The 23010-nt window shown below is 39.7% G+C and overlaps 1 long non-coding RNA gene and 1 other non-coding gene across 2 annotated transcripts; one reads left to right on the top strand and one right to left on the bottom strand.

The window, feature by feature from the left end:
* Positions 1-852: 852 nt before the first annotated feature.
* LOC132650580 (uncharacterized) lies at positions 853-7064 on the top strand. The gene is made up of 3 exons (XR_009588872.1): positions 853-1136; positions 6663-6789; positions 7002-7064. It is a non-coding gene; the product is annotated as an uncharacterized LOC132650580 (long non-coding RNA).
* LOC132650581 (U4 spliceosomal RNA) lies at positions 4997-5133 on the bottom strand. The gene has a single exon (XR_009588873.1). It is a non-coding gene; the product is annotated as a U4 spliceosomal RNA (small nuclear RNA).
* Positions 7065-23010: the final 15946 nt, after the last annotated feature.

The raw sequence follows: 23010 nt of genomic DNA, 5'->3' as shown, positions 1-23010 counted from the left end.
GGCCTTACTGGTCAATGAGAAAATAAATTAGGCCAGTGAATGAGACTTCCAAACATTCTGGCCTTTATTGGAGACTTACAAATGAAGAAGAAACTGTGTAAGAAGTGAAATAACTGATCAGTATTGGAGTTTTTGTAGTCACAACACTGAAAAGGATGGGCAAGAAGAGGGAGGAAGCTTTCATGCTTTGACAGTAGTTAGCATTAAGAATATGAAGTGAGGTAGTCAATTATAGATGATCAATAAATGTCCTGATTGGATATTTGTGTGTTCTAGAGCACAGGCATTCAAGAATCAGAATAAAGAACTAACCTTCTCAAGAGGAAGACATGCCTGCCCTAAATTGTATATCACATGGGGTTTTGTTGTTGTTGTTGTTGTTTTGGTTTTTTTGTCTGTCTGTTTGTTTGTTTTTGTGTTTCTCCCAGGGTTGTCTGATACCTACCAGGTAAAAAGTAGCTGCAGTTTCACTGACCCCACTGTAAAGGCACACGATAACAATGTCATTTGCTTTCCTAAAATCTCTCTTTAATTGCAAGCAGTTTTGGCAGCCTTCCTCCTGTGGACAGATGGTTCACTCCACTGAAAGATGAGTAATGGGTTGTTCAAGCAATCCACCTTGATTTCAGGAGGAGGAGAAGGGGAAGTGATTCCTGAATGCTGGAAGACAGAAGGGTAGGCTATTAGACAACAGGCACAAATCTACTGACAAAGAAATCTCCGCAGATCTGGAAAAGGTGTGGCCCTGATTCTCCACATATGGACCCAAAGTTCAAGTCATGGATCCAAGGTGTCTGCGCGGAGCATAGGCTTCTCCCGAGTCAGCTTCTTCCCTAAGCCAGGTCCTCATTGCTTTTGTAATTAGCGAACATGCATTCATTCCTCCTGGGCGAGGAAGCACTATGCTTTGTCTCTTCAGTACACTGTGAGCCTAGGGGAGGTGCTCATGTCGCTCACTGACCAATCAGGACTTCCAGGGGAGGCTTGTAATCAGAGGAAGGGGAGGGTTTTTCCTGGTGGTTTGTGGCAGGTTCGCTTTGGAAGCTGAGCTTTCCGGAGTGTTTCGCATCCAGTGATTTGAGCTCAGCTGCTGGGTCCTCTGAGGGGATTTCAGGCGACTTCAAAGTGGCGACATGGTGAGTGTGCGGCTGCAGCCGCCAACGTGGTGGTGGAGTAGGAGGCTGAAGAGCCGGAGCTGGTGTGGTTTGTCCTTCCTGTGCTGGACAGAAAAGGGCAGTCATCAGCTGCTTGTGAGGTCCTTTGTCCTGGCCTTAGGAATGCTGAGCTATCTGAGTCCCACGTGTTGGAAGTGGGATGGACTGTGAGCAGACTGCATGTGGGGACCTGGGCACTGTTAAGAATGAAATCCTGGGACAAATGGCTGAGTTGCCTATTTAACAGTTCAGAGCAGAATTAGCTACCAGGTTTGCCCAGCATCGCTGAGTCCCTACCTGTTTACAGGCTATAGCTGGCATACACTGCCCTCTAGCCCAGGGCTCGGGCCCTTAACCCAGCTGCACTTCTTTCTGTTATCTACCCAATTTGCTTACCTGCTCTATTTCATCTATTATTTACAGTAGTCTCATGGTTTGGCGTGCCCCTCTCCTCTCCTCCCTCTCCTCTCCTCCCTCTCCTCACATGGCTCACAGATGCCTTTCTATATATAATAAACTTTCTCCCCAAAATACCAAGGAAGAGTCATGTCACTTAATTTTTATTTTTTTCATTCACCTCCCATTTGCTACTCCTTTCTTTCAAATGCAAAGCTCCCTTAGGCTTCAGTTTTTGTTACTGTTTGCATTTGACTGAGGGATGATGCAGGAATTCTCAGCTGTGAGGTAGAGATGGCTGCATTGGACAGTGAGAGGGTAATGAAATGTGTACATGCAGCACCCTGTGACTTGTAAAATAAACATGTACCCTGGGAGAGTGGAAACATTTATTAAACTACTAATTTACTATGCTGAGGCTCTGTCTGCCCCTAGAATGGAAGCGCAGAGCTGAGATAGTTTGTGTTGTCTGAGACACCTGATCTCTCATCCTCCAGTAGAGGATCTGCCAGAGTCCTGAGGACCAAATGCTTGGAGTAAGCATATTATGATGGATTCTGGGGAAAGTTCACATCCTGGAAGGAGGAACAGTACAAAGTACCTTGCAGAGTCTTTCCAAGATTCTTCTCTGGTGCTTATATAGTGATCAATATCCTGGAAAATAAGCTAGCTATGCCATGGAGACCATGGGATTCATTGTTGACAGTCCCAGAAAAGCTGGTCTGCTGAGCTAGGAGAGTCTGATGTGTTAGAAGTGGGATGGACTGTGAGCCAGTATGTATGTGGTGCTCTGGACAGAGTCCCTTGTCCTGTCAGCCTTTCTGAGTGTGGATTCCCTGGGGAGGAGGAGATTCTACAGCTCTGTCGTGTAAAAGGGATTTTCATTATTCTCCTCTCATATTTGTCCTTGAGGCTTAGTACTATCTTTTGAGGTCTGTGTATGTCACCAAGGAAGATCTTTTCTAGTTGCATCCATTTGCCTGCAAATTTCATGATTTCCTTGTGTTTAATTGCTGGGTAGTATTCTATTGTGTAAATATCAGTTTCTTTACCCATTCTTCCGTTGAGAGGCATATAGATTGTTTCCAGTTTCTGGTTAGTAGAAATAATGCTGCTATGAGCATTTTTGACGGAATGTCCTTGTTGGATGGTGGAGCAACTTTCAAGTGTGTGCCCAGGAGTGGTATAGCTGGGTCTTTAGGTGTGACTTTTCCCAGTTTTCTGAGAAATTGCCAGATTGATTTCCAAAGTGGTTATATAAATTTGCTCCCCCTCCAGCAATGGAGGAGTGTTCCCCTTTCTGCACATTCTTGCCAGCATATGTTGCTACTTGAGGTTTTGGCCATAGTCTCATGGTTACACATTCTGACAAGTGTAAGATGGAGTCTCACAGACAGTTTTGATTTGCATTTCCCTGATGAGTGAGGATGTTGAGCACTTTTTTAAGTATTTATGCACTGTTGAGAATTCTCTATCCCTGTGTCCTATTACTAATTGTATTATTTGGTCTGTTGGTGCTTAATTTCTTGATATCTTTAACATAATTCTGGATATTAGCCCTTTTTCAGATGTAGGGTGGTGAAGACCTTTTCTCAATCTGTAGATAGCCATCTTCTCGTCTTGATAGTGTCCATTGCTTTACAAAGCTTTTGAGATTCAAGATGCTCCATTTATTAATTGTAGATCTTATCGCCTGCATTGCAGATATTCTGTTCAGGAAGTTGTCTCTCCTGGACCAATGAGTTCAAGAGTGTTACCTACTTTCTCCTCTTGCACATTTTGGGAATCTGGCTTTATGTTTAAGTTTTTGATCTACTTGGATTTGAGTTTTCTGCAGGGTGAGAAATATGGATCTGTTTGCATTTTTCTACATGTGGACATGTATTTGGAGCAACACTATTTGTTGAAGATACTGTCTTTTCCATTGTATTTATTTATTTATCTGTGTCTTTTATTTGTTTCCATTGATCACTCAGCTTATTTCTATGCCAGCCCCAGGTAGTTTTTATTACTATTGCTATTAGTATATCTTGAAGACACGTATGGAGATACTACCAGAAGTTCATCATTCTAGGCTGAAGTAATCTTTGTCTGAAAAAATATGTCCAGGAGAACACAAATGGGTGTTGGCTTTCAGATGTAGCCACACAGTAGTGGGTGCTTTGATGTAAGGACACAGGCACAGGTGACCTAAAGGATGAAACATGGGAACAGATGCCTTGAAGGGACAGGTCACAGGTTGTTTAGTATTTTTTGTTTTTGTTTTTGTTTTTTAAGAAGCAAACATTTTGCTTTGGAATGAAATGAGCCGGAATGCCACAATTTAAGCTATTGAAAGAGAACACAAAATGAGTTACGGCAATTGACTTCTTTAGGGCATTACCAGTCTATGTCATCTGGATTCTAGAAGTCCACTCAAACAGCAAATGGAACTGTTTTCTTGAATCTCTTTTCTTTGTCCATTTCTTAATGTCTACCTCCCTTCAAAACTTTATTCCTTCCAACACCCTGACTAGGTAAAAGAGAACAAAAGCTAGAAGGGAAAGAGTTATAAGTCCCTTAAAGCTACTCTGTGAGGTTTAGGGTGGCCAGGTTCTTTGGGGCAATACCTGTTAGTCACCAGGATATCCAGCAGTCCAACAAACCAGCAGTGACAAATGGAGTAGCACGGTGGGTGAACAGCATCAGGAAGAGCAGCAGCTTCTTCCTTCTTCAAAAACCCGGGCCCCTTTCATGGCTCTGTCATGTGAACTTTCTCCAGAAGACTCAGAAATAACTATGTGCAGGTGACAAAACCACAGGCCTGCTAGAGCACGAGACAATCAAAACTAACAGCTGTGAACAAACTGAAGCAGCCTTGCGCTCCACACCTGGGGTTAAAAGAAAAACACATTCACATAACATGAGTGGGATTTTAAAGAAACAAAAATTCTTAACACAGTTTCTGATTTTATAATTTAATATCTTCTCTCTCTTTTAGTTAGTTTTGATTAGAGTGTGTCCATATGTTTTATTTTCTCCCAAACCCAAACCTTTATTTTTTGGATTCTTTATCATCTCTTTATATATTTTTTTAAATTTCTGCTCTCAATTTGATAATTTCTTGATCTCTACTCCTTTTGTGTGCTTATATATTTTTCTTCTAGACATTTCAGGTCTGCTGTTACATGGATAGTATGAATGTTCTCCAGTATCTTTATGTAGGCACTTTGTGCTATGAAGTTTCCTCTTAGTATCACTTTTCATTCCTCATTATTTTCCATGAGTTTGCATGTGATATGTATTTATTTTCTATGAATTTTATGCTTTTCAACTGTTTTATTTCTGTTTGAAACTATTTTTTTTTCACTTGTTTGAAGGTTATTCACTTTCCATGAGTTTGTAAGCTTTGTGTTCTTTCTGATGCTATATATATCCAGCCTTAAGCCAGGGTGGTCTGATAGGATACATGATGTTATTTCAATGTGCTCTAAAAACTTATATTCTGTTTGAGTATTTGGTCAATTATAGAGGATATTTCAATTAGCAATAATCGTGCCTCGGATAAACCTCATTGGCTATGATACTGCCACTACGCAAAGCTATGGATATTTCATGAAATGATGAGAAGATGTATTTCTTTATGTTTCTGTAAAAAGTTTTGTAAATTTCAGATAGTTAGTCCCTGCTGTGGTAATATAGCTGAGCTCAGGTGGTGACATATTACCTGACTGTTCTTTAATCTATCCCTAAACTGGTGTCTATGCATCTGGGTTTGGGGCAATTATAGGCCAAGTGCTGATTTGATGTGTGGGAGTTTTGTTCTTGGGGTTCTGTTAGCACTCTGAAGTTTCAGAAAGTGTGGGATGAGTGTTGCTATTTTAATGGCTTGCTTGACTACTGTATTCATGGTGTTCTGTTTGCTGGATGGTATGGAGAGGAAGGAGCCACATGTGTTTAGTTAGAGCACTAGGGAAGATCCTGAGAATTGGGTTTCAATTAACAAAGATATTGGGGAAGATCCCCAGTATACCACCTTAGACTCCATGCAAGCATATGCTATTGTGCTGATCCAAATCCACCCTTATATTTTAATATTTGCCAGAGAGTATATTCTTTGTCTCGGGATGTCATGTACTCATGACATTAATACTTCCTGAGACTTCTGTGTCATTGAATTGCAAGTCTGTAACATTCTTCCTACCTCTTGTGTTTGTTTTGAGTTTTTAAATGAGGTAATACGAGTAGTATTTTTCCTGTATGTGTGACCATACACCTCTTGTGTACCTGGTCCTCACAATAGTCAGCCAATGGCCTCAGAACTTCAGAATTTGGGGTAATGGGTAGTTGTGAGCCTGAATGTAAGCTCTGGCAATTGAGCCCAGTTATATCCAGACAAACAAGAGCTTTTCATTGATGATCCACTTCAATCGTCTTATGTTGCTCATTTATGACCAGCTATTCCAGTACTAATGTTTTCATCTGTCCATTTGTGCCTGTTTGAACACGGATTCCATTTTAGTAAACTCTCATTCATATTAGAGTTTAAACTGGGACAGTTCATGTTTCTCTAAGATAGATACAGAAATGTTGTGAATATATAATTCTTTGTAGGAACTTCAGAAATACCATGGAGTTCATTATATCTTTCTTATTTGAATGATTGTGGTGGATTCAGGTCTTAAATGTACCTCTGCATGTCATGAAACTAGTTTCAGAGGCTGGGCTGGCCTCTGACTCAATGAGATACACATACCTCTCCCTCCTGAGTGCGGGAATTAAAGTTTTGAACCAGTACATCCTGCTTGCTCCTAATTTTTGTAGTTAGTAATTGTGCATACAATTTCTGTGATCTGCGGTCTGTTCTGTTCATCAGCATCCTTGACTTGCTTACTTTATGTCTGTTAATTGACATTTCTCTTGGAAGGCTATATTCTATTCAAAGGTTGCAGAAATGAGGTGAACCTCCTCATTTAGTTTCCTTCTAAAATGAGTGGTGAGTACATTGAAACTTCTGTGTCAGGAGATGTCAGGGAAGCACCAGAATTGTATGAACATATTGTCAATGAAGTATGCATTTACACTGTTGTCACCATTGTCCTTTCTGCTATCCTCATGTATGGGATCATTTAGAATTCAATTACCTATGCTGATGTGGATATAAACTTCACTCAGGAAGAGTGGGCTCTGTTGGATCCTTCCCAGAAGAGTCTCTACAAAGATGTGATGATAGAGACCTACAAGCACCTTACAGCTATAGGTAAGACAGTAAATTTTTTTTCACTATTAAGATAAAGGGGACATCTGTTGTTACTTTTGTTTGTTTTTATTGATACTCTTATATAATTTTAATTGGAATCGGGATGATTGAGGTTAAAAATCAGGCATGTTTCTGAGATTTACTGAACATAGTAACAGAAAATTTAGGTATTTTTCAATAATATATTATACCCTTTCTGGTACATATTTTAGGCTACAATTGGGAAGACCATAATATGGAAGAACATTATCAACCTTCTAGAAGATATGGAAGGTAATTATTTCATGAAAGCTGATATAAATATTCTTGTGAAAATAATTTTCAAAGATGATTTATTTATTCATTATTTATATGTTATTCTACCTGCACACCAGAAGAGGACATAAGATCTCATTTTAGATGGTTGTGAGCCACCTTGTGGTTGCTGGGAATTGAACTCAGGACCTCTGGAGGAACCACTAGTGCTATTAACCTCCAGGTCATATCCCCAGCCCCTGTAAAAAATAATAATGTGTCCCAGAGGTTTTAAAGAAAAGCGACAGTGTGAAAACAAACACCACTCTAAGAGTATTAAGGACTATTAAATTCTCACAATCCCATGTTCCTCACTGTCAGGTATATTATTTATGTTCGCAAGGCATTTTGAAACAACAGAAGATGGTGAAACCCTTGTGAAACAGATATTACTGTATAATAAGTCACCTCTCTTAATTCCTGTCTCTAAGGATTACTGCTCCTTTGTCTGCTATTCTCGGCCTGAGCAGGGCAGCTTCTAAGTTCCATATGATCTATCTTAGGTGTAGAACATTTTCAGCGTGTGTGCATTACTGTTTCATATGCACACCCTATCTTGTTCTTTTGAGTTCTGGCCCAACAACTCTCCTAGCTAAGTTATTACATCTGGCTTTTCTCCCACCCTCTGAATTGCATTGTTTGGCTTCATATAACTCAAGCATTTTTTTCTAATCATCAGAGTCTTTCAAATTTTCTGGATCATTTGATGTTAACCTTAATTCTTTCCCTGCAAACTGTCTTTGTATAACTGTGCCAGTAAACCTGCATACTCTATTCATGCAGTGCCCCTTAATGAGCTTCCTTTCCTCTCTCTTCTCATGAAAGATAAATCTTTTCTATTCTATCAGTTATTTTTCAGATATTGTCCCCTTTTGTGCCACTTAACTAGACATCCCTTTCAAATATGGGTGCTTCATTCTAGCAATATTTTACATCCTTTGTTTGAGATTACAGGCATGTACCACCATGCCTGAACCATAGCATTACTTTACTAGACATTGGTGTATACCAGGCTGGCATTGAAGTCAGATCTGCTGGCCTCTGTCTCCTGGATTAAAGGTGTATTTATATTCCAGCCAGACCACATAGACATCGAACGACTTTGGATGGGATCTTTTTACCACAGCATCCATGTTCTAAATTTAAATTCCTCTATATAAATGATAAATTATTACTTACATCCACATTTTAGATACTCTGTAGAAATTCCTATCTGTTGAGTATCCTACTGTTCATACTGCAAAAGGCAAATTCATTGAATAGGTGATAATTTTATGTGCAAAACCTCCTTGTGAGAAAATATTCCATAGCAAAGGTGATGTTACTCAAATCCTTGAAGTTGCTAAGCTAAGTTAGACAGAATGTATGAGAGTCAAGAATATTGTTGTGGAGGTACCACAATCCCTATAGCACATGTCTTTGGAGAACAAAGAGTCAAACTCTGTGAATTTGGAATCTTTCATTTATTATTGCTCTTTTAATAGGTGTATCTTTTGTCATAATTCATACAAGCCATGTGAGAGTAAGGATGCGGAATGAAGAAACATACCTATTCTCCCAGAACAATTAGAAGACGTCGTAGTCCTTACTTGAGTAGATTTTTTGAATGTGCTGCAAGTTTTCATTGAATTTATTAATAATTATTCATAATGAAATAATCATTTAATTGTTAAAGGATATTCATCATGTCCTCCATAGCTATGATGTTCTTGTACATCTCCATCATTACATCTTTGTTGAGATACTTTTGGGAAGGATCCAGCAAAACCTGCTTTTCCTGAGTAGGCTTTTTCCAGAAGCACATCATCATGTGCTTCTAAACTATCCTATTGCATTCTAAACTATCCTATACATGTATACAACAAAAAGCATGATGGTGACAACACTATAAGTTTATATTTGCTCATGTGTTCATTCATTCAGTATTAATAAAAAAATCATAAATTTGTATCACATTCAGAAAATCTAGGCAAAGCAGGGGACTCTTAATAAATTATACTAATATACTTAATTAGTTTTCTAAACTCATTGGGAATACAGCCAAAAAACCTCTCACTACAGAAAATCTGTATAATTTCTGGCCCTATGAAAACTGTTGTGTCTATGATGGTTCATTTACAAATGTAGTATGACTCCAACAACAGGAAAGTTTATGAATTCAGTCACTGTGGTAAAGCTGACTCCTAGTTCTTTTTTAAATATGTGAATACGCACTTACATAAAAATGAACCTATAAGTGAGCCATGTAATAAAGTTCCTTACCACCAAAGGTATCTTGGAAAGTACAAAACACTCACAGTCAAGGGAGTAGCTATGAATGTAAACAAAGTGATAAAACGTTAAGATGCAACTTCATTTTATAATTAGATGAAATTGCAAACTTAATTTACACCAACAAATAGATTCATCAGTGTAATGACTATGGTAAATCTTACAGATACCCAATTATCTTTACAGGAATGAAAGAAGACCTATTTTTGAGAAGCATGAATGTAAGCAGTATGGTAAAGCCTTTTCCCAAACCAGTGGTATCCTAATGCACAAAAGAACACATACTGGAGAAAAACCCTATGAATGTAATCAGTGTGGGAAAGCCTTTTCACAGCATGGAAATCTCGAAATGCATAAAAGAACACATACTGGAGAGAAGCCCTACACATGTAATCAGTGTGGGAAAGCCTTTTCACTACTCGGAAATCTCGAAAAGCATAAAAGAACACATACTGGAGAGAAGCCCTATGAATGTTATCAGTGTGGGAAAACATTTTCACAATTGATTAGTCTCCAGATTCATAAAAGAACACATACTGGAGAGAAACCCTATAAATGTAATCAGTGTGGTAAAGCCTTTGCTTGTTGTAGTGGTCTCCAGAAACATGAAAGAATTCATACTGGAGAGAAACCCTATGAATGTAATCAGTGTGGTAAAGCCTTTACACAGTCCAATGCTCTCCAAGCGCACAAAAGGACACATACTGGGGAGAAAACCTACGAATGTAATCACTGTGGTAAAGCCTTTGCAAGCTCCACTATTCTCCAAGTGCATAAAAGGACACATACTGGAGAGAAACCTTATGAATGTACTCAATGTGGTAAAGCTTTTTCACACCTCTTTACACTCCAAGTGCATAAAAGAACACATACTGGAGAGAAACCCTATGAATGTAATCACTGTGGTAAAGCCTTTGCACAGTCCAGTAATTTCCAAGTGCACAAAAGGACACATACTGGAGACAAACCTTAGGAATATAATCAATGTGGGGAAAGCCTTTTCAAAACCAATAGTCTTCAAAGGCATAAAGGAACACATAATGGAGAGATATCCTATGAATGTAATCAAAACGGTAAAGCCATTGTGTGTAGTAGTGGTTTTCAGAGACATGAAAAAATTCACATTGCAAAGAAACCTTATGAATGTAATCATTGTGTTAAATGCTTTTCACAACCCAGTTGTCTCAATGTGCATAAAAGAACACATACTGGAGGGAAATCCATAAAAATGTAATCTGTGGGGGAAAGCCTTTTCACGATACGGAAAACTCCAAATTAATAAAAGAACATATACTGGAGAACCTAATCATGGTGGTAAAGCCTTCACACATTGCAGTGATCTCCAAAGGCATGAAAGATTCCATACTGGAGTGAAACCCAATGAACATACTCAATGTTGTAAGGCCTTTGCACATTGCTGTGATCTCCAAATGGATGAAAGATTTCATACTGGAGTGAAACCCTATGAATATAACCAGCAAACCCTTGTCACATTTTTTCAAAGCCTTGAAAGAAATCATATTGGAGAGAAAACCTTGTGAATGTTTTTAGTATAATGAATCCTTTGTACATTTCTATAGGCTTCACGTTTATGAATGAATGATACTGAAGAGAAGCCCTAGGAATGTGTTTCATATGGTAACTCAAGGCTTTGTTTTCATGTTTCATAGAGGTGTAATGAAGTGGTTTAATCAGGAATCAACTGCAACTCACTGCATAGCTTCATGTGATATGAACATGTATATATGATTGGACGTTCTGATTCTGTATGTTCCTCCAAATCATCCATTTTTCATTTCATCTTGAAATATTGCATTCTATACGAAACATATAGTATAAATATTCTAGATAATGTAACAGCAAGGATTTTACTTAAAAAGAAACACTTCTGCTGTGTGCATGTGACAGGATTATGTGGTTTTAATCCATGTCATATATGTAAAGAGTGGGAGACAACTTTTTCACATATCATTTCGTCATCTCAATATGAGCATTGAGGTCTGGTTTCCAGCTTTGGACACCAAAATCCTTTCCTACAGCTCTGTTTCCCTGATGCTCCAATAAGATTAGTTGAGATATTACATCGATAAAACATTGTCTTTTTTCACATTATAAACATATTGTTATGTAATAATTGATGAATTCATGGCAATTTCAATGATAAAATTTCTTTGAAAATGAAAATGTGCAGGCAGTTCTCATAGGCGCTGAGCCACATGTTTAGCCCCATGAAAGTGTGATGAATAGCATTTAGATGTGAATGGTTGATCCTAACTACATCTTTAACTCAGCCCTGATGACCCAGAAGGATGAGAAGATTGAGAACATAAGAAAGTAACTTAGGCTTGGTGCTTAAAGAAGTTTCTGAGCCAATATCTTCACAAAAATATGGAAGTATCCAAAAAATGGCCAGGAGAGCAACTGACAATACAAGTGTTTTAAAAGTGCCTGATCACTGAACCAAACCCACCAGACTGAGTTAATCTCACAGGTGGTAAATAGGTATCAATGGGAGCCCACCAAGACATATGTCGGGTATATTCTTTCTGGAAATTATGCCTAGTGCAAAGAGAGAAAATGAACTTGAAGGCATGAAGACCAACTTTTCTGAAGTGGATTGTATTCTGTTCCCCTGATGCATGCAAACATTGAGTTAGGAGCCCTGAGTGGTGAAGACTCCAGATGCTGTGCAGGTTGTTGTCAGGGAAGCCTGAGGTTAAAACAGTTGTCAATAGAAGGCTGGAGAATTCAGGCATTTACAGATTCCTGTGGAGCATAGAGGAACTATAAAGGAAGGAGATTTGGATGTTAAAGAAAGTCCCAGAGTGCAATTAATTTTTGGGCTGTACCTGAGGACAAGCTGCCTCCTCCTGTATTCTCTGTATCTACACAGCTATAGTGTGTCTATTCTCCAGCTCTTCAATGCTTTCCTTCTCTTCGCAGATACGTGTGTTAGTCAGAATGCCATGCAGGCCGCCACTTCGTGGTCTCAAATTGGGTTTTAAATCTCCTCAGTCTCCACTCTGTTATCGCTGTAACCTCTCTGCTTGGCTGGAATAAGGATATTCTGAATAAACATTCCTATATCTCCCTTAGGTGATCATCTAGTAAATCAATGGATTCCATGAAATTCTAATCTGGTCTGGAATGACATTGTTGAAAAGACCTATCCCCTTAAATGAGATATATTCTGCTCAATAAGATAATGTCATTCTTTGAATACTTTGCAGGAGAGAAATAGCTGAGAATGGGGAAGGAGTTTACAGGCAGGAAATTTTTAATATATAGCTTGGTGAGATTACTTAGTTGTTTATGTCTTCTCTGCTGTCTAAAGCTATTAAACCTAATGGATGTTTTACTTATCATATTTTGTGCTTCACACCTGAGACAAGCTGCTGAGGTAGCTTTTTGACATAAGTGGATTCTCCCAGCATCCCTCAGTCCCTACCTTCTCAATGGCATGATTGGCATTCGCCACCTATACCCTTAACTTTCCAGTCTAGTAGAATGTGCTTGCCCTCTCCCAGAGGCTCTTCCCTATGTAGCCAGATATTTTGTTTTCTTGTCTATATTTTTCTACTATCCCTCTTTTATCTCTCTCTCTCTCTCTGTCACTCTTTCTCTCTCTTCACATACTTATCTTCACCAATGTTTATGTCTCCTACATGGGAGCCTCCATGGCCATATTCCTTAGGAGCTGGGAACCGTTTTAGAACTATTTGTAATAAGCCTGCATTTATATGCTTTATCATGTCTTCACTTAGCAAATTTCACCTGTGGGAAGAAAGATTAAGTATAACCTTATATATTAATCACTGGTCAAAATTATTCACTGACTACATATGTTAATTTGTTTCCAGTTTTTACTAATAATTTGTGTTTTAACTATCTTTTTTCTTTTTTCCCTACCCCGTTATCAGTGGACTAGGGAAGGAGCACAGCGGGAGATGGGGATGGTGGGAGGGGATGGGTGGATTTGGAAGTGGATACAGTCCAGGTACAAAATGAATAAATTGTAATAAATAATTAAAATGAATTTCATTTTCAACCATTGTTTTCTTTTTTCTTCCAAAGAATATTCTTAGTATGAATTTCAGGCTGACCTTGAACTTAGTGTACATACTATATCTGCTTACCTTGCCTCCCTAATGCCTGCAATATAGTTGGGCATGGTCTACCTCAATAACTCAGTTCTTTTAATGTGCTTATTGAGAATAAGTCACTGAGTGCAAATGGTCATGGTAGGCAGGACACAGGCTCTGTGTCCAGGCTCATAACTACACTAATAGAAAAAAAGCACTGTTCAATTGCAGTTGTTTGGCTTAAAATCCTCAACTTTAATTATTAAGAAAATTAATTTTTAACATGATTTTTTTATCACTCATCATAGTAGGTTGGAGTTCTTCCATTATTCAACAGAGAGCGAAAAGCAGCCTCACAGACATAAGGAGATTCTCAATATAGTTAAGTGTAAGTACTCATTACACTCATCCCAACATTCTCCTAAATCACTGAGGATGAAACCACCTGTGTTATCATGAAGCCAGGCATGGTAACACAGGTCTAAAGTCATGGTGTTCATAAAGAAGAGGCAGGAACTTCACAAGATTTCAAAGAAATCAAAGGAAATATCCAAGGTCAATGATGTAATGGGAGGTCCACAGAACAAAGGGAGACTGACTGCCTAAGACCAATGTCCATAGTCCTCCCCACAGCTCCAGAACAACAGGGCCATTCCAGCACCATGTGTTATCTAAGGAATTTGTCATCCTGTGCTTTCTAATGTTTCCTGTCCAAGACAGCTTAGGTCACTTCAGGGTTAGACTCCTGTGGGCATTGAAGACTAGAACTCCCTCCAAGTTGGGGGATTTGCCTCAGGCAGGGATGCACTCCTTAATTATATATCCTATACAAAGGTTTCAGCACAGAAACCTTATCCACACAACCAATAGGAATAGACTTAGTAGGTTTTATATATATACAGGTCCATATATATTCACACATTATTTTTTAAGACATTGGAAGGAGGGAATTCAGAAAGGCATGGAGAAAGCAGAAGGAAAGGGGAAATGGTGTAATATATTTTAATTAACATCTGTAGAAAAAGTTTTAAATAAATGGTGGCTGGAGATAGCATGGAAGTTAACAGCACTGGGTGTTGTTACAGAAGACAAGTTCCATTTCAGATATCACTTGCTAGCCAGCAAGTACCCTGTAAATGTGTTCCCATGGGAGCTGGTGCCCACTTTACCCATTTCAATTAGGGTGCACAGACACATGAACTCAAATCATCCGTATATCTGAAAGACATTTAAAGCTTTAAAAAGTGGTTTCTCAGGGTCAGAGTGCTCAGTGGTTTGAAGCAGTAACTGGTCTTCCAGATGACCTGAGTTTTATCCCAACAACCACATGGCATCTTACAGCTGCCTAAAACTCCAGGGTCCATCACTTTCACAATACATCAATGCACATGAAATAAAAAACAAAGTTTGGAAATGGAATTCTCTAGATTGATGTCACAGTTCTGAGAAAGAAAGTAGACTTGGGTAGCTCCAATGAACTCCTTTTCCTTTATTGAGTCAATCTACCTAAAGTCAAAGGCAGCCTTATTCCGTGGTTAGACTAGCTCTGCATAGCTGTCCATCTAAGAATTGCAAACAGTGGTGATAGGTGTCATTACACTGATTTCTGTATTTGTGATCTCTCCCCTTGGTATGTGAGAGAATTGTGGCTTTGATGAATCTTGTTAATGTACCGTTTATATCATACAGGATGAACTTAAGGTAGTTTTGCTCAGTATATCTCTACCTGCTTTTGGAGCTAGACTTGCAGTCTTCAATTTCTACTGAAATTGTTCTAAGTGTGGTCTGTGTGGGGGGGGATTCCAAGATGGTGGTGACCAATCTGCACTGTATTAGAGGGGCATAGCATTTGGTTGAGGCAAATTGGACCCAGGCCTCCAGGGCCATCTCCTTAGTTTGAAAGGCACAAACATTGGAGTGACTGAACTTTCTGCACATCCAGCCAGTGAGTAGCCCCAGGTCCAGGAACCTCCACTCCAGCAACCAGACATCAGATGGTCCATGCTCCCCTCAAGGGAGCTTTAGTATTCCTGGGACAGTTATGGTCAATTGCATCCAGGCCCCTCCATGGCTGTCTCCCAGGTCTGAGAGTAATAAACCATGGGGGCCCTAAACTTTAGGCTTATGCCAGTGACTGTGGACTCGCAGGCCTAGGGAACCTCCATTCTTAGAGCCACATATATGATAACTCCTGCTCCCCTTCAGGCAACTTCAGGATTCTTGGGACATTTGGGTATCAATAGATCTGGTACCCCTACTGGTGTTTCCCCGGTCTGACAGTCAGGAAACCTGGACCCCCAGCACTTGACAGATATACCAGTGAATGGAGATCACCAGGTCCAGGCACTTTCCTCTCCAGCACCCAGATATTGGATCCCTCCTGGTCCCCTGAAAGCAGTATTGGGGTTCCTGGGGATGAGTTCCTAACACTGAAGCCACAGTTCACTGGTCACCCAGACCACACAAACAGTGGAAGCACCTGGATCATGGATCCAGGATGGCCCAGCCCAAATGAGTCTCAGTAACAGAGACACAAAGTCTGGCACAAAATCCCTTGTAATTCTCCCCCTAAACCCCTCACTTAATCGCCTGTCCTCTGTGTCTACCCTGTACCTTCAACTCTCTCCAAGGACACCAAGACAGAGCCTTGTACTCTTTCCTTCTCCAGAAACTAGTGCCTTGCCTCGTCAGTGTGAAAATTACCAATTGAATCCACAGACATCAGATCAACCTGCTCCTTGGCACCTTGACTTCTGGTCAAGGGCACCACCAAACACATCACTTACAGTCTTCTGAGGGGATCATACACTGTTGCTGATCTTGACCCTTCTAGATCCCAGCTTCCTGAAGAAACTTCCCAAATTTGACGCTGAATCCCATCCCCCATAGACCAACCCTCCCCATTCATCTTAGTGGTATATACACACAGACTGGGTTCACTTACATACCCTTAACACATACATCATCCTAGGGCTGGACACAGACCCAGTCACATGGAGTGCTAGTGTGTTCTCTTTTTTAATGTTCCTTTGAAATGTATACACCTTACCCTTGTTCATTCAAATGCTGATTTCTCTTCTCCCCTCCCCACTCTGTGGCTTCAATTCAGATATTGCATTGTGATACTTACTCTAAGAATCCTGTCTCAACTTTGTGTAAACAGGCCAAAATAAAGCAACTAGACACAATGTTGAGCAATGGGAGGAGCCATTGGGCAGGAAAGAGGGGAAGAGCTAGAGGACAGGAAATGAGTGGGAGGAGAAAGGGTGAGAGGAGAGCTGGGGAGAGATCTTGGAACTATGTGGAGAGATGGACTGGACCAAAGATATCACTGAAAGCAAGAAAAATTTGGAAATCTAAATGTTAGGAAACTGTGAGGACTTGGAGGTTTAGGATGGAGTACCTATTGCCCAGCATTCTGCTCTAGGTTAACTCAAGAGATCCCTGTGTCTGTGTGGTGATTTGGTTGCACAGCTGTTTAAGATTAACAGCAAGCATTACTAAAAGATAATTAATAGTAAATTTTAACAGCAACTTACAAGAAATGACACCCAACTAATCTAAGTATCCCAATTCTTTAAATCATACTTTATCATAACTTTGTGGGGGTAATGAGCTCCCAGTGATGAAACCCAAACTTAAAACCTAAAAACTCCCAGGTCAATTACTGTCTCTTTAAGAAAGACTCTTCAACCCGCCGAGGAGCAAAAGATAGCAAAGGAACATATATATCTATACATATAGATAGATATATAGATAGATAGATAGATAGATAGATAGATATGTTCAAATACATATATATATATATATATATATATATATATATATATATATGTATTTTAACAGGCTAGTGAAGGCACATGCCTTTCCTCCCAACACAAAGTAAAAAGAAAAAAGCAAGTCTCTGAGTTCTGGATCAAGCTAATTTACATAATAAAAGCCAAGATGGCAACTCCAGCTGTTTAGCCACTTGCAGGGATACTCTAAGATTCAAAATGACAAAATTTTCTTTAAGGTTGCCATGTAAATTCTTTTTGTCTAAATAATAGATGTTATGTCCTTACTGCTCTAAAGGTTGGATTCACATATATTTTAGGTTTATGTAAAGAGAGATAATGTCACACTGCTCTAGAAACTGCCTTATCCTTTTAAATGTGAAACATTTTCACAGGGGAAAATGCTGGCCATGCCTATGTAAAAAAGACACAAGAGGCTTAAACATGGCAAAATACATGCCATCTTAGTTTAGTAAGAAACACTCAAAAATTATATTCATATGTTGAAAAAACAAAACTGTCCATCCCATATCAAAAAAGGGCAAGCCAAAGAATAGCCCAAACCAATGTCAAAACCCAGGTACAAGATGCTTGGGATATACTTAAATGCTAAGGGTAAGAGAGTTTATATGCTTAATGCTAAGAAAGTTTATATAAAGTATGGCTCTAAAGGCTTAACTGTCCACTCTGTATAAAAAAGGGGCAAGCCAAAAAATAGCCATGATCAATGTAAAGCCCAGGTACAAGATGCCTAGGGTATGCTTAAATGCTAAAGGTAAGAGGGAGTTTATATAAAGTTTGGCTATAAAGGCATAACTACCGCTTGCATATAAAAAAGGGATAGGACACATAGCTACATATAAAAAAATGCTATACATAGCTACATATAAAAATCTAGGGCAAAACCTCTAAGCAGGTACAAGATACTTACAGTATTCTTATATTGTAAATTGAAAAGGACTTTATTCTCCACACGGAGAGCAACAGAACAAGAAAATTTGAACATAGGGAACTTCCCAGAGACTCATACTCCAACCAAGGACTATTCATGGAGATAACCTAGAACCCCTGCACAGATATACCCAGGGCAGTTCAGAGTCCAATTGCGTTACATAGTAATGTGAAGAGGGACTGCCTCTGACATAATCTGATTGGCCTGCTCTTTGATCACCTCCCTCTGGGGGGGGGGAGCAGCCTTACCAGGCCACAGTAGAGGACAATACAACCACTTTTGATGTGAACTGACAGACTAAGATCAGAAAGGAGAGGAGAACCTCCCCTATTAGTGGACTTGGGGAGTGGCATGCAAGCAGAGGGAGGAGGGAGGGTGGGATTGGGAGGGGAGGGAGGGGCTTATGGGGGGATGCAGAATGAATAAAGTGTAATTGATGAAAAATTTAAGAAAAAAGGGAAAAAAATAATTTAAGAACCTTAAATGACTTTCAAAATTGGAGGAAAACATGGAGTTAGTCAATTGGCATGGAGCACGTCTCGCCCCTGGGGGCAATGGTCTCCTGAACCTACTCAGACCTCAGACACCACCACTGCTAGTTCTAGAACTGACGCAGGATGTTCCAACAAGGGGTTAAGGCTTCTCATAATATTTCCTATAAGCCCACACCTGTTTGTCTATATCCCCCATTTTTATTCATTATTAGACAGATAGAGCCAAGTAATTGTGGTAATGATACTTGCTTTTTTGCCCAATGCTGGAATGCTAGTAAATTTAGGTATGCCCTGGTTACTCGCATGCCTCACTGGGTGACTGTGCCCGTTGATGCCCCTCACACTATGACTCTCTTCAGACAGAAAAGGGATCTTGGAACTACAGCCACCATTGTTACTACCATATCATTGTCGGCTGTTGGAGCTACCACCGGGGCATTAGCCATGAGTCATACTGGGCAGACTGCTCAGACCCTGAATAATCATTTAGCCAATGTAGCTCATGCCTTAGTTGTACATAAAAGAATTAATGCTCAACTAAAAGGAAGCTTGATGGTGTTCAATCAGAGGATTGACCTCGTGCAGGAGCAAATTGATACCTTATGGCAAATCGCTCAACTTGGCTGTCAATGAAAATATGCTGGACTTTGAGTCACTAGCATATAACATGAGAATTTTTCCTGTGCTACAAATCTGTCTAAACAATTGTCGAGCTATATTTTAGGTAATTGGACTGGAGAATTCAATACTACGATGGAGCAGCTGAAAGTGGCCATTGTCATGGTAAATTCTACCAGAGTGGACGCAGGACTAGCCACAGGATTATCATCATGGATTGCTGCAGCCATGAATCATCTGAAGGAATGGGCGGGCATGGGAGCGTTAGCAGGCCTTCTGGTGTTGGTCTCCTTGGTTTGCCTGTGATATATATGCAAGATTAGAGTCTCACAACAGTGTGATGCAGCCATGATCATTCAGGCCTTTACAGCCATTGAAGCAGGACTGTCTCCCCAAGCATGGTTGGATACCATAAAAAGCCAAAATGTTACGCTCAGAATGCGAGGCTAAGCACTGCACTCAGGGTCAGCCGCTTTGGACCCAGAGAAGAGCATGTCTGATTGCATGCAGTTTGATGCCCCAGGTCCCGCCTCTGAGAAAAAGGTATCGGACGGGTCTGATGCTCTTTGGGTGGATGACACCTAAATGAACATCGGTACAACGTCCCAATTTATATCTAATATCAGAGATCAGACCTCTACTCTTGCCTGATGCCTCCAAAACAAAAAGGGGGAACTGTAGAGAGCTGCATAATGCCGCGCCTTAAAGATGGAGCTGGTTTCTGCCTTCCACCTTCCCAATGGTGAGTGCTCTCTATCACAAACAACTCCATATTTGGCTAAGGCTGAGGATCTGGCTTGCTTCCGTGTATGTGGAAAAATCTGCATTGCCCACATGGCACGCTGGGGTTGGCTACCCAGAGGCTATTTAAGCTGTGGGCTGGCTTTCCCCAGGCTCAGAAGATTGTTCAAGGTTCCTGAATAAACTATATTGAGAAGAAAAAAAAATGTTTTTCTAATTCATTTTTATTTTATTAATCATTGTTATTTTTTCACAATTTATTCATTATATATCTCTATTAAATGCTACTCCCTCACCCACCCTCCTTCCCTCTTTCCCCCAATCCCTTTTTCCTAGTCCACTGAAAAGAGGAGTTACCCTCCTCTGCCATCCACCCATATCTTATCGGAATACTACTCAGCTATTAAAAACAAGGAAATAAAATTTCTGCTCTTATTTCTTCTCCATAGGCCACTGTGCTCACCTCAGAAGATTCCATACACTGAAACTTGTCTGCAACATTACTGTGAAATAAACACTAGGTATAACTCATTTTATAGAGTCCCACCTTCAAGGCACTGGTTGAATGGCCACCTCACATCTAGAAACATGTGAAATATGAAATGCTTTGGAATGCGAAACACTTGATCACAAGTGTTTCAGAGAAAGTGGTTCTCCTCCTGCCTGGAGGGCTGTTTCCAACCAGCCCAGGAAGGCAGGAGGGGCAGAAGATGAGGTGTAAATCTTGGAAGACCAGCAAGCATGACAGTGATCACACACTCTGGGAACCACCTCAGAAAATAAGTTCAACTTTAATTCCAGAAAACAAAGGCTATCTACACCTTGGGTAGTCACTGGGATGCTCCAAGGATAGATGTCAATAATTGTTTAAAACTAGGCACTTCAAGGATGTTTGATTTTCATTAAACAGCACATCCTTATCATATGAACAAGAACACAGAACCTAATTATCCTATATTTGAAGGGAGGGGAGAGTTATGAGGGATCTGTGTCAAAGGCCATCTATCAAATTTGATTGGTGGTGTCTATGTCTAAAGATACTGTCCATATGAAGTCAGGCAGAGAAAACTCACCCTTTACATGGTTACACATCTAATCCAGAAACAGGGTCATACATGGAAAAGAAAGCCTCCTTCCTCATACCTCAAAATTCAGTCTGGGTTGTGATGTTTTTCAGTAGTACCACTGGAACAATAGGTATGTGTACACAAAGAAACTTCTACAGGCTACCACTGTTGTGTTACTCTCAGAGAACTTCTTGGCTGGTGTTATTCTCCATTCCCTACATATTCACCCACTGAACTAAACTTTTCTTGTCTAAAGTGAGGCAATTGAAAACAGTAAATTTTGAGAATCAGGTTTATCAATAAGTCTTTCCTAAAAAAAATTTATAATACTTTTGAATGTAATTGATATTGACCATTCATTGTATTCTTTCTAAAAATAAGATTATTTACTTTACATTCCAATCATAATCTCCCCTCCCTTTACCCCCATTAATACCCTCCATTCCTTTTGCCCCTATTCCCTTTCCCCTTCCCATTCAGAAAAGGGAGGTCATTTCCATTGAGCTAGTTTTTCAGTTCTGTTGGATCTCATTGGACCAAAGAACACAGAGGCCTTTCCATATTGCTTTTAGTCACAGAATTCCTCTCCAGTAAGGATACTTTCATGATGATGATGATGATGATGATGACTCTAGATATGTGCAAGGCCTCACCAGTTTAACACATTCATAAGTTCTCTCAGGTATGAATCCTTTCAAGATGATGAAGATTATACAAATATGAAATGGTTTCACCATGTTAAAAGCACTCGTAGGCTTTCTGTCCATTAGGATTTCTTTCATGAGTGTGAAGATGATTCTGAAGTGCAAAAGTTTATTCACATTGGATGCAGTCAGACAGCTTCTTTCCAGTATGTGTTCTTTTATGTATTAGGAGATGTTATATGCAAAGGCTTTGCCACACAGTTAATTCATATGGTTTCCCTCCAGAATGTGTTGTTGTCTTAGGAGATGACTGTTACATGCAAAGGCTTAATCACACTAATTATCCTCACTAGGCTTCTCTCCACTGTGCGTTTTTCATGTTTTCAGAGACTACTCTGCTTTGCAAAGGATTTATCACGTTGGGTATATTCATAAGGTTTCTTTCCAGTATGTGTTCTTTTATGTCTTCTGAGATGACTGTATCGTGCAAAGGCTTTACCACACTGGTTACATTCACAAGGTTTCTCTCCAGTGTGTGTTCTTTTATGGCTTAAGAGAGTACTGTTTTGTGTAAAGGCTTTACCACACTTGTCACATTCATAAGGTTTCTCTCCAGTGTGAATTATTTTATGTCTTATGAGATGACTGTTTTGTGCAAAGGATTTACCACACTGGTTACATTCATAAGGTTTCTCTCCAGTGTGTGTTCTTTTATGTCTTAAGAGAGTACTGTTTTTCTGCAAAGACTTTGCCACACTCGTTACATTCATAAGGTTTCTCTCCAGTGTGTGTTCTTTTATGGCTTAAGAGAGTATTGTTTTCTGCAAAGGCTTTACCACACTCATTACATTCATAAGGTTTCTCTCCAGTGTGTGTTCTTTTATGGCTTATGAGATGACTGTTTTGTGCAAAGGCTTTACCACACTCATTACATTCATAAGGTTTATCTCCAGTGTGTGTGTTTTTTATGGCTTAAGAGAGTACTGTTTTCTGCAAAGGCTTTGCCACACTCATTACATTCATAAGGTTTCTCTCCAGTGTGTGTTCTTTTATGGCTTATGAGATGACTGTTTTGTGCAAAGGCTTTACCACATTGGTTACATCCATGAGGTTTCTCTCCAGTATGTGTTATTTTATGCCTTATGAGCTGACTGCTTTTTGCAAAGGCTTTACCACATTGATTACATTTGTAAGGCTTCTCTCCAGTGTGTTTTATTTTATGCCATAGGAGAACAGTGATATAGGGGAAGGCTTTACCACATAGAGTGCATTTAAAGGGTTT

This window comes from Meriones unguiculatus, assembly GCF_030254825.1.
Source record: "Meriones unguiculatus strain TT.TT164.6M chromosome 13 unlocalized genomic scaffold, Bangor_MerUng_6.1 Chr13_unordered_Scaffold_125, whole genome shotgun sequence".
In the NCBI taxonomy this organism is placed as follows: Eukaryota; Metazoa; Chordata; class Mammalia; order Rodentia; family Muridae; genus Meriones; species Meriones unguiculatus.
This window is presented reverse-complemented; position numbering and strand designations above follow the sequence as displayed.